Raw genomic sequence first — 19,685 nt, 5'->3', positions numbered from 1 at the left:
TAGTATTTTACTATTCAACGAAGACTGAAAATCGAAATTAAATATGCAAGGATTATATCTACTATAGTGCCGTGGGCCCTTAGTGAAGGCACACACTGGTGCTGCATTGTTTGACGTATACCACAATTTGTGTATTATTCTGCTTAATGTATGTGTAGAAATCATAACCTTTCCAAGCTTCGATCAGAAATACCACTATCGAGATGCAGAGCACCCATGGGCAAGGCAACGCGCTATCTAGCGTATGCTGCCATTATGGCGGTCGCGCCAGACCCCGGCAGTGAACCGGAAGCACTTTAAGTGCTTCGGTTCACACGAACGCTGGACGTTTGATGAAGACTGGTTTAGACCAGCCTGCCTGGTGGTCCCACTGCACCCTCTTAAAAGGGGGCGGTGGGCACAGGAACAGTCTCTTGTTCCTCGTGCCCCCACCAGGAATGCACACAGGCCATCGGCGGCCCGTAACTTGTTTTCTTTTATTTCCCTGCAGGTCGGTTGGCGGCACTCAAGATCGCGGAAGTGTGGCGGCGCTCGTGTAAGAGCAGACAATCTTCATCAGCGTTGCTCAGCGGGAAAGGTGTGGCGGCGTTTGCGGGAATTGTCTGGAGGACAAGCGGCAGCTGAATCGGTAGGGCCAGAGTGCGATCGACGGTGCGCAAGGAGGGGTGTTTAAAACAAACGTTAAGTACACAAACGGTGGTGGTATTTCTGGCCGCATGACTGTATGGATCCGAGCATTTTGCTGGGACGAGCATTGAGCAGTTAGCTCAGGTGGTGAGCGAGAGGTGCATGGTGCAGGGGGCACTGTTATTTGAACTTTCAAATTTATTTTCAAGATTGTTATATACATATTGGAGATCATGTTATTTCAACATAGCAAGCGGGAGACGTGAGCGTGTCGAGCGGGCAATCAGTTGTATGCACACCAGAAATCGGCAGCGGATTGGCTGGCTGGATTTTCTTGCCGCATGATTGTATGGTTCCCAAGACGAGTGAGCGCCAAAGGCAGGATTTTTGGAGGGTCAATCACTGTCCAGCTGTACTATTATTTAATCCTAGGTACAGTGGCAGCAAGGTACCCGTGCATGTTGGTTGCGAAGTATCACAAGGTTGGGAAGGGGCTTAAGGTGGCGTCAAAGTGCGCTTGTGCTTGTTTGTGCGCAGCATCCCGTGTGCTGGGTGTTTTCAAGGGTGTATAAAAAAGTGTTTAGCACACAACTTCTCCCTTTTCTTAACTATTACCTCGACCAATAGTAACACCGCTCAATGCCTTAATCCGTGGACCATTTGCGCACAGCCACTGATTAGTGATGATTTCTTGCCCACCGCAGGGGTATGTTTGCTCCGGCATTTTTCCTTGGTGCTTGACAGAGCAGGGTGGGTGATGCCAGCAGACACTGCACTATGAGAAGTCCTTTCTTCTGCAGATAAGTTTCATCCTTTAATTCTTGCGGTTAAACAGTGGGGTCATGTATGACCTTTGAGGGTGCCACTTCGAGCTCAAGAGCATTGAGGCACTCTTTGGACCAAACTGATAGTGAAGAGGTATGCAAGGCCTTGCACTTTGTGCCGAAGACAGTGGGGTTACGGGCCAGGGTTTTCTTGCAGAGTTGTGGTCCTGAAATAATGAAACTCTGTTTTTCTCATACATAAGTTATCTGTTATTGTATGCTGGCCACGCATATCTGTTGTGGGAAGCTTGGTGTGTTTATGTCAGAAACTTGGTTCACCTCCCAGTAGTGGTAGCATAAAGTGTGATTTGGTAATGCCACAGATAGCTATTTAATTTCATGCCTCCCCGAGGGGGTGGCTTTTTGGTTGTATGCATAACTATTAGGGCGAGGTGAGTGCCGCACAACTTCTCGAATGTTTCCACGTTTGAGCCCCCGGGAGTTTGATTATCTCAGGAGAACGGCGCCCGTCTTGCCCTGTGTTATGGCACTTGTGGAATCCGGTAAATTAATTTTGTGTTTGAATTCCTTTGATATCTGGGAAGCCCAGCCTTCCGGTGATGTATCAAATCTACTGCTGATCAGTGACCTGATTTCATGTGCCTGATTTCAGGTGCCCATAGAAAGGGGGGCGTACTTTGCAGGGTAAGTGGAATGCTGTTTTTATGCTCGTAATTTTTGGGCATATGACGGGGGTCTCCGGGGGATGCTTGCACAACAAATAGGGTTACCACCTCTGTGACTGGGTTGGGCACGTGCATCCTGTCCCTTTGAATGAGAGGGTAGGCATCTGATTTGAGTACCACATCGCAAATTCAGACATAAATGTTTATTATGTGCAACATGGCCACAGGATAGAAATAGTTGAGATGAGGCGTGATGCAATTAGGCGGAACACTGAAAACAAACAGTCAGTGCTGTTACCATGGGGGTGTTACCACGTGACTGTGACCGTGTGTTGCCACGTAGGTGTTAACAAGTTGTTGTTACTGTGTGAGTGTTACCGTGTGTTATCAAAGTGGCTGTTACCGCATGGAGGTGGCTGCAGTGATGTTACCACATGGGCGTTTTTGGGTATTACAATTTTAGGGTCGATGAGACCCGACCTCTGCGCACTGTAACTGACAGGTTAAAATACCTGAATATTTAATACATTGTTATTATCACAATTTTTATGGTTGAATGAATTTTATACTTTTCATAAACATAAAATACACTGCAAATTCAACGAATCCAAAGCATTATTATGAATACATTCCAATTTTTATTCATTGAATGTCCATATATTCATCTTGTTCAATCCAAGTTCTTAAATGAATAGAATATTCAGAAAATTATCTTGCTGCCCAATGCATTTCGAGCCTGAACTGGCTCTTCTTCAGGGGCTCAAATTCTACAACATAAACAAGAAAATTATGCTATACAATTGTAGGAGTACTAGCGTCATTAAATCCAAAGCAACTTATACTTCATTCAACTCAAACAATAAGAGTTATAGATGGATCTTTTTTAGAAACGACATTAAAGTAGACAGAAAGCCCTCCACCAAAGGGTGACGGTATTCTAATTGGGTGATTAATCTGCTTAAACCCTGTGAATCTACTGTCACGTAGGAACTAGTGTACTAGACATTAACCACCAACGTGTTACTTTGAAGAATAAATACCTTAATCCTAATACATATGGCACGACGTGAACAGAATCTGAAGTCTGAAACAAACGCGGTCTGAAAAAAACTAGAGTAACGGTTTTAAGTAATGAAGTGTAAAGAGTTCTCGGTCGAACTACTCAGTGAATGTCTACTAACGCGAACTGGAGGGTCATAGTACGCTAGTTCCTACGTGACAGTAGATTCACAGGGTTTAAAATTGTGATAATAACAATGTATTAAATATTCAGGTATTTTAACCTGTCAGTTACAGTGCGCAGAAGTCGGGTCTCACCGACCCTAAAATTGTTGTGCAAAGTTGGCATTCATGACTGTTGCGTGCCTCCTCTGCAGCACGCTTTTATTTAAAACAGTTTAAGACAGAACAAACACATTATTGATTAAGTTAAATTCAGTGTGTGCCTCTCCTAAAAGTATTGTCGTTTTTGGGTATTACCACATAAGTGTTACCGCATGGGTGTTAACACGTGTTACAGCGTGTGTGTTACCGGGGGGTGCTTACCACGTTTTATCATGTCCATCTTATCACGACTGCATCGCATGATACGCAGGAGTAAGGCAGGAGTTCACTTACAGGCACATGCATCAACCACAAAAACCGGTCGCAAACGGGCAGATTCTCAGAATCTGCCCCTTTGCGACCGGTATTTTTGCATTTGGGATGCATCCTCCCAAATGCAAAAATCGCAATTTAAGGAATCTCAAAATAGCGATTCCTTAAATAGCGATTGCATTTAAGGAATCCCTAATTGAGATTCCTTAAATGCAATGCATTAAAGTTGAAAAAATAGCGATTTCGCTATTAGCGGGAGCAAATTACCATGAAGCTGGACTTCATGGTAAATTGTATGCAACATGTGTGCAGAGTTCAAATACATGGGTGCAATAGGGTGTCATTTTGACACCCTTGCACCCTAGAAATTGCGGGAGCAATTTGTGAGTACCTACTGGTGCTCGCAAATTGCTCCCGCAATCTCCAAAGCATTCCTATGGGCCTGGAGGCCCATAGGAATGAATGGGAAGCCATTCATTAATTGCGACTCGCAATTTGTGAGTCGCAATTAATGAATGTTAAGGAATCGCTATTTTAATAGGGATTCCTACATGCATAGGCTTTTGCGAGTCCTTAATTGCGATTCCTTAATATTCGCAATTAAGGACTCACAAAAGCTTTTCTTGATGCATGTGCCAGTTAATCTACCCGTGCCTAACAAATATGAATATGTCCTCATATAATGGAATTGGGCTATGTTAAGTGCTCTCAACATAATGTTGAGTCCCTCAGCATCAGGTCAGCGAGCCCTGCAATGAGCCGACATACTCTTACACTGATCGTAATGCCAAGAGTAACTAATAACAAAAACATGGAAATTAGAATTTCAACCGGCTAGATGGCTGTTATAAATCACTGGTGTTAATGCATAGCGAACTTAGGTTCCGATATATGGGATGCCATATCTTGTCCAATTTGTCTGATTGTGATTTTAAGGAGGATATGTTTGCTGGTCAAAACAATAAGGTACAAGATAGCAGTCAGAATGCACACTGCGATTTGGCGCAGATCCTGTGATCTGGCCACAGATTGCATTGGGCACGAATGGACTTCAGCCTATCAGGCCCAGATTTCAATGTTCAGCAGCTAACGCAACTGGTGCTACGCTAAGCGCTCTCATTTGAGAGTACCATTTCAATGTTCCTCATGTAATGAAACTGGTACTATGCTTAGCGCTCTCAAAGTCTCTCTGAAAATCTGATGTCAAATGATCTTCATGTAATACAACTGGTGCTCTGCTGGGCGCTTTTAAATTGGATTTTTTGAGTTCATTGTTCCTCACTTAATGGAACTGGTGCTATGCTAAGCGCTCTCATTGATAGTCTGATTTCAATGTTCCTTCTGTAATGCAACTGGCGCTCTGCTAAGCGCTCTTAATTGGAAGTATGATTTCAAAGTTCCTCATTTAATGCAACTGGCGCTATGCTAGGCGCCCTCATTGAAAGTCAGATTTCAATGTTCCTTATGTAATGCAACTGGCGCTATGCTAGGCGCTCTCATTGAAAGTCAGATTTCAATGTTCCTGATGTAATACAACCGAGGCTAGACTAAGCGGTCGGAATTGAAAGTCTGTGATCAATGTAAAGTTTAAAAGCCCTGCTTCGGGTCAGCCAGCAGGGTATATATACGGTCTATTACCCGTTATTCGCATTGTAGTTTCACAAACGAATCGTGCGGAAGCGTACATATCCCTGCTTGCTAAAGAGTGATGAAAGCCTGGTTAGCTCGCTCTACTTTCATGCCACATTTTGTCGTAGAACTTACTCATGGAGAATGTGTCTGGTCAATCTGAGCGCGAAGAACGCAATGCTACGCATCCATGGGGTGACCATTATTTCCCACAGAATAGTCAGACCATTGAAGTTTTTCAGGTTGAAACATGACTGCTTACTATTGGCGTCATATCAAGACATTCCAAGCCGTGGTGAGGTCACATCAATATATTCCAAGTCTTTGATGTCAGTCCTGTGAGGAGCCTGCCTCTGGGATGCCACTTACATACATTATCAGTACTTGTGATGTCACATCAATACATCTCAGGCCTCGTTGTCACAAGTTTGAGAGTGCCATATGCACGCGTGTGCTGTCACACACATCACATGAATTAGGAGTCTGTTGTCAAATAGCATCTATGCACCCATCGCAGGCACACATATGCATTGGAAGCTGGTTATGTCACACTCTATCTCTGCACCTGTGTGCTTGTACAGGTATGCAATATATGCCTGTGGATTTATCACACAGTACCTATGCACCCTTGTGCACGTACACTTATAATAAGTAATGTATTGTATCACACAGTACCTCAGCACCCTTGTGCCTGAATGCTTATGCATTGGATGTCCGTGTTGTGTCACACGGTACCTATGCACCCTTGTGCTTGTGCAATCAAGCGTTATATGCCTGTGGTTCGTCATACCCTTGGGCTCGTACACTTATAATAAGTTATGTATTGTATCACACAGTACCTCGGCACCCTTGTGCCTGAACTCTTATGCATTGGATGTCTGTGTGTGTCACACGGTACCTATGCACCCTTGTGCTTGTGCAATCAAGCGTTATATGCCTGTGGTTCGTCACACCCTTGGGCTCGTACACTTATACTATTAATGCATTGTGCCACACACAATACCTCAGCACCCTTGTGCCTGAACACTTAGGCATTGGATGTCCGTGTTTGTGTCGCGGTACCTATGCACCCTTGGGCCTGTTCAAATAAAGCAGTATATTCCTGAGTTGTGTCACACTGTACCTATTCCCTGTGTGCTTGGGCACATTTCGGCATTAGATGCCTTGGTCGTATCATACAGTACCTATGCACCCTGTGCTTGTACACTTTTGCACTAGATGCATATGTAGTGGCACACAGTACCTATGCATCGATTTCTTACGCATTTGGTGGTCCGCGTTGTCACACCGTACCTATGCACCCTGGGCTGAGGGTGTGGGTGGTAAAGGGGGGGTACAGTCTCATGATGTCGTCAAGGGGCCACTCCTTCTACATGGCGATGGGTCACTCCTCACTATCTTTCAGTTCAAAAGAGTCATGGGTTTAGCCACTCAGGACGCCGGTCTGGATTCAGCTAACTTGGGGACCCACTCCTTTAGAACTGGGGCGGCCACCGAAGCAGTGGCAAGGGGTCTAAGGGAAGAGCAGGTCAAGAAGATCGGCAAGTGGTCCTCTAACTGCTACAAGCGCTGCGTGCGGCTGCACATGCTTTAACCCATCAGTTCTGTTGCACATTTAACTGCAAGTTCTTCATTATGCAACTTGGAGAGAAGCTTGCGCAGGTACACGGTTACTTAGTGCTATGTGCTGATGTGTATGTTTTAGCCCGCCAGTGGGGCAGTGCACTGACGATTTTTCTTTTCACGTTTGCATGCAGTTTCTTCACCCTGTGACTCAGGGGAGAAGTCTGCACCAGCCCATTGTCACGACAGGAGGAAATCACCTTGTCACACAGATGGATGGCGATCAACAGTCCAAGAACAAACAACTTAGGTGATGGCCCAAGTGTATTCCTGGGCCCCGGAACATCAGGAAATCTGAGTAGTTGGTCACTCATATGTCCGTCATTTACAGAAAATGTCTTTTGAGAAGCCGGCGAGGTCGGAACGCGTAAGTTAGGAACAAAAATAGTGTTTCATGGATAGGGTGGACTGTGCGTGGGGCAATGCAGGGAGATGGTGAACTGCGCTTTATGAGAAACAGCCCCCGTTAGTAAGGGACCACCAGCAATCTGTATCCTGCACCTAGGAGGGAATGACTTATCTCGCCTGGGACGTAGGGTACTGATGTAGAAACTGAAGTCAATAGGGCATGGGTACATTCGGGGGGAGCATTTTCTTTTTTGCAAAACGGGGTTTCACTTATCATCCAAAGGGAATCAGGCATTTATGGAAGACATCTTAGCATGGTTGGAGGGCACAAGACACAGGGCATGACCTCCTAGTGAGCGCAGGGGGAGGCCAGATAGTCGGGCAACTATGCTGGCCTGTGGCAGGAAGGTCATGATTGGTAAACATAGTCTTCGGTCCTTAGCGGCCAGCACCATGTAACTCCAGGGGCAGTGACAGCTGGTCAGTAGGCTGTCGTGGTGCGGAGGCCAGGGAAGCCACTCTTTCCAGTAGGCCAGTGGCCAACCTCGCACGCACATGCGCATCAGGGCACAAGTATGCAGAATTACAGCCCCCGTTATGGAGTTTAAGGCTTAGGGCGTAGGGGGGGCCGGGGGAAAGTATCCGTCCGATAAGCTGTATCCCCTACGCAAGCTTACTCTGGTGGAGTAGTATTTGTAGTTCTACTGGGATCTGGGGCTGCCAGTGCCCCTGTTATGAAGTTTAAGGTTTAGGGCGTAGGGGGGCGCCTGGGGGAAAGCATCCGTCCGATAAGCTGTACCCCCTACGCAAGCTTACTCCGGTGGAGTAGTATTTGTAGTTTACCAGGATCTGGGGCTGACAGTCATTGACCTTGCCTTAGGCTCTAGAGGGGACATGCAGAAAGTAAAGTATCTACATTTGTAGATTACGATAGGAGTGGAATTTGTATTAGAACATGTTAAGGTTAGACAAGTGACATGTATCTGGACTTTCTGCGTAAAGTGTACATAATAAAAAGTAATAATCAATGTTTTTAACCTCTTCGCTGCGGCGCAAATTCCGCCGCAGCGTGCTGAACATTCCAATCGCGGGCATGGTCATGACGGCTCCCGGCCGTCGTGCGCACACGCCCACCGTGACTCATGACGGCCGGGAGCCGTCATGAGCATGGAAGAGGTTAATATGTAATAAATACGTCCATAGGGTCACTCCCCCTAATCCAAGAACAGTGTGGTTTGTAATGCTTGCCCTGGCTGCGGAGGAGGGGGTACCCATCCATACAAGGGCGGATTTGGGGGTTTCTTCGTTAAAAGGGGTTTTAGGCAAGTACCAGGCCATATGATTTGTAACTTTATTTTATTGTGGTGCAAGAGCCCCCTTTGCCCTCAAAATAGGGGATCCCACATAATAATTGCAAAACCTAGGGTGTGCCACATAATTATGAATGTACTGCATTTGCCATATTATCCACCATCCATAATGTGCGGATTTAAAAAAAGATAAAAATACATGTTCAGCCTCATTTGGACCCCAGACACAGCTAATTCTAGACAACGAGTGCTGTGTAGATTTCAAAAATTTGCAAAAGTTATCTTGTGGCCTTTGACCCGTTAAATGTTGTATTCAGTCACTAGAACAGTGTGATTTCTGTCCAGGCGGTCTCAACTAATAACCTGGTGGTGAAAATAAGTTTGTAGGCAACACAAAATAATAAACCCTGGCGTTAATTGGAACAGGGTGAAACGAATGAATTCTTCTTTGTCATACATTGTTTTGTTTCACCATCGAAGCAATTTCCTGATCTTATCCACATGTTTGCCAAAGCGAGCCCAGTGTGTGGGAGGAGAGGCAGCGAAACAAAATTCCAGTGCGTCCTTGCAGGTGGAGACACTGCCCTAAACATCGGCTTTAATAAATTGCAAAGTGCGGATAAAAACCCCAGGCAGCAACGTGATAAATGTAGCATAGATCTTTTTTATAATCGCAGAATCGGAAGGTCATGCCCCCTGATGCAGGTGTCCAGGCTGAGAGAAATTATTAGACGGTGAGGACCATGAGTCGAGCTCCCAGGATGCACTGGCTAGATTCTGTAGTTAGAGGCGACTTTAGCTATAATTGTGCTTTGCATCCTCGTATGATTTTAAAATAGGCGCGACATAAACAACGGAGAGAAGAGATAGATGATCAGATTTCCTCAAGCTCAGTGCGACCTCAAGATCGCTTTTATGGTGAATACGGTCATCCAGGGCCATCTGCATGTCCAGATTGGTATCTAGATCACAGGCTGCCTGTCGGAGATGTGTAGCCCACGAGTTAGCCGGGGCACTGTAGATCGCTTGGTGCGCCTTCTTAAAGACTGATTTTGGCTCGTAGCGTTGCATAGAAGTAACTTAAGGAATACAGCTTTCCTTTCACTCTCTCAGGTGTGCAGCCTGAATTCCAGACAGCGAGTGAGGGGTGTATTTTTGAGGTTGGAACAGCCGCCTGAAGGTGCTACACTGTGCCTTGTCCAGTGTTGTTGTGAAAGTCCCTAGTTAGGCATGTTGACCATAGGCGAGGCTGGGTTGGCATGTTGACCATAGGCGAGGCTGGGTAACTTTGAGTAACTCGGAGCATGGCCTCGGCTGTTGGAGAGTGTAACTGCTGATTAAGCCTGCATAAAGCAAATGTTAGTGCCTGAGCCTTCCCATTAATGTGTTTGAGCTGGAAAGTCGGGTTGCCTGTGTGCATGAACCAGATGTTAAGATAGTTGTGCTTTAATGTTTGACAAATCCATTGGTTGCCACGCCCCCATCTTAGATTCTTTTTGTTAGGTCTCGCGTGTGTTGCAGGGCAGAGCCCTGCTCTGCCTCTGCGAGAGATTTTGTAAGAGAGGATTTTCAGAAGAGGGATTTAAGCCCCGCCCCTCATTCCCATTGGTCGGAGTCACTGTTTATGTTAAACTGTGGCCGGCCATTGGAAATGAGGTGTTTTGGTTACCTCCCTTTGGCTTGGATCTTCACGGCTGTCATGAAGCACTTTCTTTTTGTGTTCAGAATATTTTATTGAATTTGTTTTTGTTCATATACAACGAATAAAGGCAATACATAAAATATTATTATTTAGCAAGAATACCTAGATAACAATGTATATCGTAACCAAAATCGTTAAAAAAAAAAATTAAAATAGGTAATGAAAGAATACATATTCAAAAGATACATAAAGGGAGAAAGGAAGGAGGGGGAGGGAGGGGACAAATATAGCAACTAATGCCTAAGATGTATACAGAGCTACTATATTTCATAATAAGAATAATTTGTGTCCCTTTCATAAATCGATGTGAGTAGACAGTGTGCCATGGGCGCTAGTGAAAGGAAGGAAACGGGCCATCTGGATGCTGACGGCATTATTAAAAAAACAGCAATAATTAGGATTCACGGGCCCCTCGGGTAGTGGTGTCACTACACCTGTTGCACCAGTTGAAGCTGCACCACTGCCACTATTACACCTGTCTAAATCTCAGGGATAGACATTTAAGTGTTGTATCAGCAGAGTCTGGAAGCAGGTATGCTGCCAGGTTATACTTAATGGTTCTCTTCATGTACGAGTCTCAGAACGATGAGTGTTAGGTGGCATCTGAGCCTGTTGCCTTCACCTCTTTATAGCAGGTGCATTAACCCTCTGCAAAGCCTGACCAGTTAACGTTAATACTTACCGCAAATGTCAGCAAGGCAAGGCGGGGGCTAACTCAGTTGTGTGTTTCTTCGTGCATTGTGGGACTTGCAGTTCTGCTTCCAACACAAATGCATAACTACAAAAGCAAGCATGCACTGGGAGAGCCACTCACTTCTTAAACAACACCTTGAGAGCTCGGTGTGATGAGTGTAGCAGGGAGTATATCTGTTTACCAGCGTCCACTACTCCGCTGTAGGGAGCTGCATGTAACATCAAGGTCAGTAAAACGAAGCATGTATTTACAGTGCTACGAAACGACAAAAGACATGTAGCACCGCTGCTTTTTATTTTCTTATAGTGTATCGAGTGCCAGAAGCATCAACTATTCTTATTCCGTGTTTCAAAAAAGGTGAAAAGGGTAAAAAAAAAAGCGCACGATGCTTCCTGGTTGCCCTGCAGCGTTTAAGAAGAACTATTGGCAATGCGGACAGACGGAATTCTGATGGGACCCCCACGGCGGCCCTTGCTCTATCTGCGACAAGAAATGCTGACAGGCTCGGAAGCTCTCCAACCCCATGTCGCCTGCATCTAAAATATTTTTCACCACCAGCATTTCGTGTACGTCTATTCAAGCCGTCTCTACCTGGCTCTCTCACTTCTGTCCAAATTATGCCATTTTCCCAGCATTCGGTTCGCTATCTCCTCCCTCTGTGGCATCAGTATTCTTACATCTAATCTGTTTCTTTTGAAATGTAAATCATTAAAAATGAACAATGTAAATCATTAAAACACTTTATAATTGTGGGGCGCAGCTCGCAAAAGAGAGGTGTTCAGATAGTGCAGAAAGTCGAAAAGCTTGTTGGGATAATCCGCGACCGGTCTTCAAAGCTTGACACTGCTCTGTACGCCACCTTCATTCTTGCGGTGACTTCACCTTCACCTTCATCCTCACAATATCGATAGCAAAAGTGCTGTCCAGTTGATATTAGCAAAAACAACAGTTGATGGACCGAATGCAGAACAATGTCATACATTCACCCCAGTACAGAGATCTGGGCCTAAATCCATCGTTTTTTTGCTCACCATGCCGTTCCAGTTTGAACCCAGCCATATGCAAATCAGTCTTGACCCTGTCCCTCATGGGAACAGTCCAGCCCGAACTGCCAAGCCAGGTCCTCCCTGGACTGGAAACAAGCATCCTAGGACCGGTTTCGGGGTTTCACCCCTCTTCAGCCAGGATAGCTTGATTCCGGTGGCATGGAGAGCAAGGGACCCACGTCTGGGCATACCCTTACCACTCGGGGTGACAAATGCAAAAACAACAGTTGATGGACAGAATGCAGAACAATGTCATACATTCACCCCAGTACAGAGATCTGGGCCTAAATCCATCGTTTTTTTGCTCACCATGCCGTTCCAGTTTGAACCCAGCCATATGCAAATCAGTCTTGACCCTGTCCCTCATGGGAACAGTCCAGCCCGAACTGCCAAGCCAGGTCCTCCCTGGACTGGAAACAAGCATCCTAGGACCGGTTTCGGGGTTTCACCCCTCTTCAGCCAGGATAGCTTGATTCCGGTGGCATGGAGAGCAAGGGACCCACGTCTGGGCATACCCTTACCACTCGGGGTGACAAATGCAAAAACAACAGTTGATGGACAGAATGCAGAACAATGTCATACATTCACCCCAGTACAGAGATCTGGGCCTAAATCCATCGTTTTTTTGCTCACCATGCCGTTCCAGTTTGAACCCAGCCATATGCAAATCAGTCTTGACCCTGTCCCTCATGGGAACAGTCCAGCCCGAACTGCCAAGCCAGGTCCTCCCTGGACTGGAAACAAGCATCCTAGGACCGGTTTCGGGGTTTCACCCCTCTTCAGCCAGGATAGCTTGATTCCGGTGGCATGGAGAGCAAGGGACCCACGTCTGGGCATACCCTTACCACTCGGGGTGACAAATGCAAAAACAACAGTTGATGGACAGAATGCAGAACAATGTCATACATTCACCCCAGTACAGAGATCTGGGCCTAAATCCATCGTTTTTTTGTTCACCATGCCGTTCCAGTTTGAACCCAGCCATATGCAAATCAGTCTTGACCCTGTCCCTCATGGGAACAGTCCAGCCCGAACTGCCAAGCCAGGTCCTCCCTGGACTGGAAACAAGCATCCTAGGACTGGTTTCGGGGTTTCACCCCTCTTCAGCCAGGATATCTTGATTCCGGTGGCATGGAGAGCAAGGGACCCACGTCTGGGCATACCCTTACCACTCGGGGTGACAAATGCAAAAACAACAGTTGATGGACAGAATGCAGAACAATGTCATACATTCACCCCAGTACAGAGATCTGGGCCTAAATCCATCGTTTTTTTGCTCACCATGCCGTTCCAGTTTGAACCCAGCCATATGCAAATCAGTCTTGACCCTGTCCCTCATGGGAACAGTCCAGCCCGAACTGCCAAGCCAGGCCCTCCCTGGACTGGAAACAAGCATCCTAGGACCGGTTTCGGGGTTTCACCCCTCTTCAGCCAGGATAGCTTGATTCCGGTGGCATGGAGAGCAAGGGACCCACGTCTGGGCATACCCTTACCACTCGGGGTGACAAATGCAAAAACAACAGTTGATGGACAGAATGCAGAACAATGTCATACATTCACCCCAGTACAGAGATCTGGGCCTAAATCCATCGTTTTTTTGCTCACCATGCCGTTCCAGTTTGAACCCAGCCATATGCAAATCAGTCTTGACCCTGTCCCTCATGGGAACAGTCCAGCCCGAACTGCCAAGCCAGGTCCTCCCTGGACTGGAAACAAGCATCCTAGGACCGGTTTCGGGGTTTCACCCCTCTTCAGCCAGGATAGCTTGATTCCGGTGGCATGGAGAGCAAGGGACCCACGTCTGGGCATACCCTTACCACTCGGGGTGACAAATGCAAAAACAACAGTTGATGGACAGAATGCAGAACAATGTCATACATTCACCCCAGTACAGAGATCTGGGCCTAAATCCATCGTTTTTTTGCTCACCATGCCGTTCCAGTTTGAACCCAGCCATATGCAAATCAGTCTTGACCCTGTCCCTCATGGGAACAGTCCAGCCCGAACTGCCAAGCCAGGTCCTCCCTGGACTGGAAACAAGCATCCTAGGACCGGTTTCGGGGTTTCACCCCTCTTCAGCCAGGATAGCTTGATTCCGGTGGCATGGAGAGCAAGGGACCCACGTCTGGGCATACCCTTACCACTCGGGGTGACAAATGCAAAAACAACAGTTGATGGACAGAATGCAGAACAATGTCATACATTCACCCCAGTACAGAGATCTGGGCCTAAATCCATCGTTTTTTTGCTCACCATGCCGTTCCAGTTTGAACCCAGCCATATGCAAATCAGTCTTGACCCTGTCCCTCATGGGAACAGTCCAGCCCGAACTGCCAAGCCAGGTCCTCCCTGGACTGGAAACAAGCATCCTAGGACCGGTTTCGGGGTTTCACCCCTCTTCAGCCAGGATAGCTTGATTCCGGTGGCATGGAGAGCAAGGGACCCACGTCTGGGCATACCCTTACCACTCGGGGTGACAAATGCAAAAACAACAGTTGATGGACAGAATGCAGAACAATGTCATACATTCACCCCAGTACAGAGATCTGGGCCTAAATCCATCGTTTTTTTGCTCACCATGCCGTTCCAGTTTGAACCCAGCCATATGCAAATCAGTCTTGACCCTGTCCCTCATGGGAACAGTCCAGCCCGAACTGCCAAGCCAGGTCCTCCCTGGACTGGAAACAAGCATCCTAGGACCGGTTTCGGGGTTTCACCCCTCTTCAGCCAGGATAGCTTGATTCCGGTGGCATGGAGAGCAAGGGACCCACGTCTGGGCATACCCTTACCACTCGGGGTGACAAATGCAAAAACAACAGTTGATGGACAGAATGCAGAACAATGTCATACATTCACCCCAGTACAGAGATCTGGGCCTAAATCCATCGTTTTTTTGCTCACCATGCCGTTCCAGTTTGAACCCAGCCATATGCAAATCAGTCTTGACCCTGTCCCTCATGGGAACAGTCCAGCCCGAACTGCCAAGCCAGGTCCTCCCTGGACTGGAAACAAGCATCCTAGGACCGGTTTCGGGGTTTCACCCCTCTTCAGCCAGGATAGCTTGATTCCGGTGGCATGGAGAGCAAGGGACCCACGTCTGGGCATACCCTTACCACTCGGGGTGACAAATGTAAAAACAACAGTTGATGGACAGAATGCAGAACAATGTCATACATTCACCCCAGTACAGAGATCTGGGCCTAAATCCATCGTTTTTTTGCTCACCATGCCGTTCCAGTTTGAACCCAGCCATATGCAAATCAGTCTTGACCCTGTCCCTCATGGGAACAGTCCAGCCCGAACTGCCAAGCCAGGTCCTCCCTGGACTGGAAACAAGCATCCTAGGACCGGTTTCGGGGTTTCACCCCTCTTCAGCCAGGATAGCTTGATTCCGGTGGCATGGAGAGCAAGGGACCCACGTCTGGGCATACCCTTACCACTCGGGGTGACAAATGCAAAAACAACAGTTGATGGACAGAATGCAGAACAATGTCATACATTCACCCCAGTACAGAGATCTGGGCCTAAATCCATCGTTTTTTTGCTCACCATGCCGTTCCAGTTTGAACCCAGCCATATGCAAATCAGTCTTGACCCTGTCCCTCATGGGAACAGTCCAGCCCGAACTGCCAAGCCAGGTCCTCCCTGGACTGGAAACAAGCATCCTAAGACCGGTTTGGGGTTTCACCCCTCTTCAGCCAGGATAGCTTGATTCCGGTGGCATGGAGAGCAAGGGACCCACGTCTGGGCATACCCTTACCACTCGGGGTGACAAATGCAAAAACAACAGTTGATGGACAGAATGCAGAACAATGTCATACATTCACCCCAGTACAGAGATCTGGGCCTAAATCCATCGTTTTTTTGCTCACCATGCCGTTCCAGTTTGAACCCAGCCATATGCAAATCAGTCTTGACCCTGTCCCTCATGGGAACAGTTCAGCCCGAACTGCCAAGCCAGGTCCTCCCTGGACTGGAAACAAGCATCCTAGGACCGGTTTCGGGGTTTCACCCCTCTTCAGCCAGGATAGCTTGATTCCGGTGGCATGGAGAGCAAGGGACCCACGTCTGGGCATACCCTTACCACTCGGGGTGACAAATGCAAAAACAACAGTTGATGGACAGAATGCAGAAAAATGTCATACATTCACCCCAGTACAGAGATCTGGGCCTAAATCCATCGTTTTTTTGCTCACCATGCCGTTCCAGTTTGAACCCAGCCATATGCAAATCAGTCTTGACCCTGTCCCTCATGGGAACAGTCCAGCCCGAACTGCCAAGCCAGGTCCTCCCTGGACTGGAAACAAGCATCCTAGGACCGGTTTCGGGGTTTCACCCCTCTTCAGCCAGGATAGCTTGATTCCGGTGGCATGGAGAGCAAGGGACCCACGTCTGGGCATACCCTTACCACTCGGTATTTCCTTTGGTTGTTGCTTTGTTCGCCATAAGTTGGCAGGGTATGCTCAGACGTGAGTCCCTTGCTCACTTTGCCACTGGATTCAAGCAAGCCTGGCTGAAGACGGCTGAAATGCCAGAAACCGGTCCTAGGAAGCTTGTTTCCGGTCCAGGGAAGACATGGCTTGGCAGTTCGGGCTGGACTGTTCCCATGAGGCACAGGGTCAGACTGATTTGCATATGGCCATGTCTGAACTGGGGTGGCAGAGTGGGCTAAAGAATGGTGATGGATTAAACCCAGATCAGTTGACTGGGGGTGAGTGCTTGCAATGTTCAACACTCCGTCCATCATTTCCTTTGGTTGTTGCTTTGTTCGCCATAAGTTGGCAGGGTATGCTCAGACGTGAGTCCCTTGCTCACTTTGCCACTGGATTCAAGCAAGCCTGGCTGAAGACGGCTGAAATGCCAGAAACCGGTCCTAGGAAGCTTGTTTCCGGTCCAGGGAAGACATGGCTTGGCAGTTCGGGCTGGACTGTTCCCATGAGGCACAGGGTCAGACTGATTTGCATATGGCCATGTCTGAACTGGGGTGGCAGAGTGGGCTAAAGAATGGTGATGGATTAAACCCAGATCAGTTGACTGGGGGTGAGTGCTTGCAATGTTCAACACTCCGTCCATCATTTCCTTTGGTTGTTGCTTTGTTCGCCATAAGTTGGCAGGGTATGCTCAGACGTGAGTCCCTTGCTCACTTTGCCACTGGATTCAAGCAAGCCTGGCTGAAGACGGCTGAAATGCCAGAAACCGGTCCTAGGAAGCTTGTTTCCGGTCCAGGGAAGACATGGCTTGGCAGTTCGGGCTGGACTGTTCCCATGAGGCACAGGGTCAGACTGATTTGCATATGGCCATGTCTGAACTGGGGTGGCAGAGTGGGCTAAAGAATGGTGATGGATTAAACCCAGATCAGTTGACTGGGGGTGAGTGCTTGCAATGTTCAACACTCCGTCCATCATTTCCTTTGGTTGTTGCTTTGTTCGCCATAAGTTGGCAGGGTATGCTCAGACGTGAGTCCCTTGCTCACTTTGCCACTGGATTCAAGCAAGCCTGGCTGAAGACGGCTGAAATGCCAGAAACCGGTCCTAGGAAGCTTGTTTCCGGTCCAGGGAAGACATGGCTTGGCAGTTCGGGCTGGACTGTTCCCATGAGGCACAGGGTCAGACTGATTTGCATATGGCCATGTCTGAACTGGGGTGGCAGAGTGGGCTAAAGAATGGTGATGGATTAAACCCAGATCAGTTGACTGGGGGTGAGTGCTTGCAATGTTCAACACTCCGTCCATCATTTCCTTTGGTTGTTGCTTTGTTCACCATAAGTTGGCAGGGTATGCTCAGACGTGAGTCCCTTGCTCACTTTGCCACTGGATTCAAGCAAGCCTGGCTGAAGACGGCTGAAATGCCAGAAACCGGTCCTAGGAAGCTTGTTTCCGGTCCAGGGAAGACATGGCTTGGCAGTTCGGGCTGGACTGTTCCCATGAGGCACAGGGTCAGACTGATTTGCATATGGCCATGTCTGAACTGGGGTGGCAGAGTGGGCTAAAGAATGGTGATGGATTAAACCCAGATCAGTTGACTGGGGGTGAGTGCTTGCAATGTTCAACACTCCGTCCATCATTTCCTTTGGTTGTTGCTTTGTTCGCCATAAGTTGGCAGGGTATGCTCAGACGTGAGTCCCTTGCTCACTTTGCCACTGGATTCAAGCAAGCCTGGCTGAAGACGGCTGAAATGCCAGAAACCGGTCCTAGGAAGCTTGTTTCCGGTCCAGGGAAGACATGGCTTGGCAGTTCGGGCTGGACTGTTCCCATGAGGCACAGGGTCAGACTGATTTGCATATGGCCATGTCTGAACTGGGGTGGCAGAGTGGGCTAAAGAATGGTGATGGATTAAACCCAGATCAGTTGACTGGGGGTGAGTGCTTGCAATGTTCAACACTCAGTCCATCATTTCCTTTGGTTGTTGCTTTGTTCGCCATAAGTTGGCAGGGTATGCTCATACGTGAGTCCCTTGCTCACTTTGCCACTGGATTCAAGCAAGCCTGGCTGAAGACGGCTGAAATGCCAGAAACCGGTCCTAGGAAGCTTGTTTCCGGTCCAGGGAAGACATGGCTTGGCAGTTCGGGCTGGACTGTTCCCATGAGGCACAGGGTCAGACTGATTTGCATATGGCCATGTCTGAACTGGGGTGGCAGAGTGGGCTAAAGAATGGTGATGGATTAAACCCAGATCAGTTGACTGGGGGTGAGTGCTTGCAATGTTCAACACTCCGTCCATCATTTCCTTTGGTTGTTGCTCAGTTGATATTAGCATCTGATATTAATTTGTGGTGACTTGTGTGAAGACGGCGGTGGAAAGTGACGAGCTGAATTGTATTTTCAATGTATCCGCATCCACACAATGTGTAATCTTGGGCTAATCAGTTTGTCAACTCCCTCCTATCTCAATAACATCAGTAGCGCCAAGAAGCAGGATACAATATGGTGCTGGGAACTATATATGTACAATTGCACATTAGTTTACAGTGCATCGATATTCGGGTAAACGCTAGTGGGTATAAAACAAGTTCCTACTTTTATAAATGAGGCCCGTCGGTAATAAAAGGGATCCCATCGCCTGAGAGTTTTTCCTACAGAGAGCTGTCAGCGGGGGAGATGTGCTCCCTAAGTGGAAGGGACCTCTGCTGGGGAGGAATTACTGTTTCGTGCAGCCAGCATCCCTGCGCGGGAGGGGCGGGAGCATCCGTGCAAGGGAGGGGCGGGAGCAGCGCGTGCTTGTCATACAGCATAAAGAAGCGGATGACACGAAGCAAGTCATTCAAGAGCGGTGTCTATACAGCGTCAGTGACGGGGAGTGTGCAACACGGCTCGGAACACTGAGGGAGACAGGGGATAATAGCAGGGCGGGGCTAGGGGCTGCACGGAGAGCAGCGGGGTGGAGAGAATTCGGGTTGGGGTGGGAGCGACGGCATCAGGAAAAGAGGGTAAGAGAAGGGCCAGGGTGTGAAGAAGAGTAAGCGTGATGTGAAGAGGGCTGGGCACGCGAGCCAGGGTGGGGGAAGGGGAAGAGGGGTGAGCAGAAGGAGGTGGAACCGGAGGAGAGAACTTGTTGGGTGAAGGAGAGATGGGTCAGGTTGCAAAACAGTCTGAGATCTGAGATGGAAGAGAATAGACACAGAAGATAGGGGAAGAGTGGAGTGGATAGGAAGAGGAGCGAGCT

The 19,685-nt window shown here is 47.9% G+C and overlaps 1 long non-coding RNA gene across 1 annotated transcript in view; it reads left to right on the top strand.

Annotated features, from left to right (window-relative positions):
- The first annotated feature begins 335 nt into the window (after positions 1–335).
- Positions 336–19,685, top strand: part of LOC146810007 (uncharacterized) — a 59,876-nt gene continuing 40,526 nt past the window's right edge. Inside the window, exon 1 of the long non-coding RNA XR_014965617.1 lies at positions 336–628. This is a non-coding gene — a long non-coding RNA (uncharacterized LOC146810007). The remainder of the gene's footprint in view (positions 629–19,685) is intronic.

The sequence above is a fragment of the Triturus cristatus genome, chromosome 7 (genome assembly GCF_964204655.1).
Source record: "Triturus cristatus chromosome 7, aTriCri1.1, whole genome shotgun sequence".
NCBI classification, from domain to species: Eukaryota; Metazoa; Chordata; class Amphibia; order Caudata; family Salamandridae; genus Triturus; species Triturus cristatus.
The sequence above is the reverse complement of the archived record's forward strand: the minus strand, read 5'-3'. Positions and strand labels throughout refer to the sequence as shown.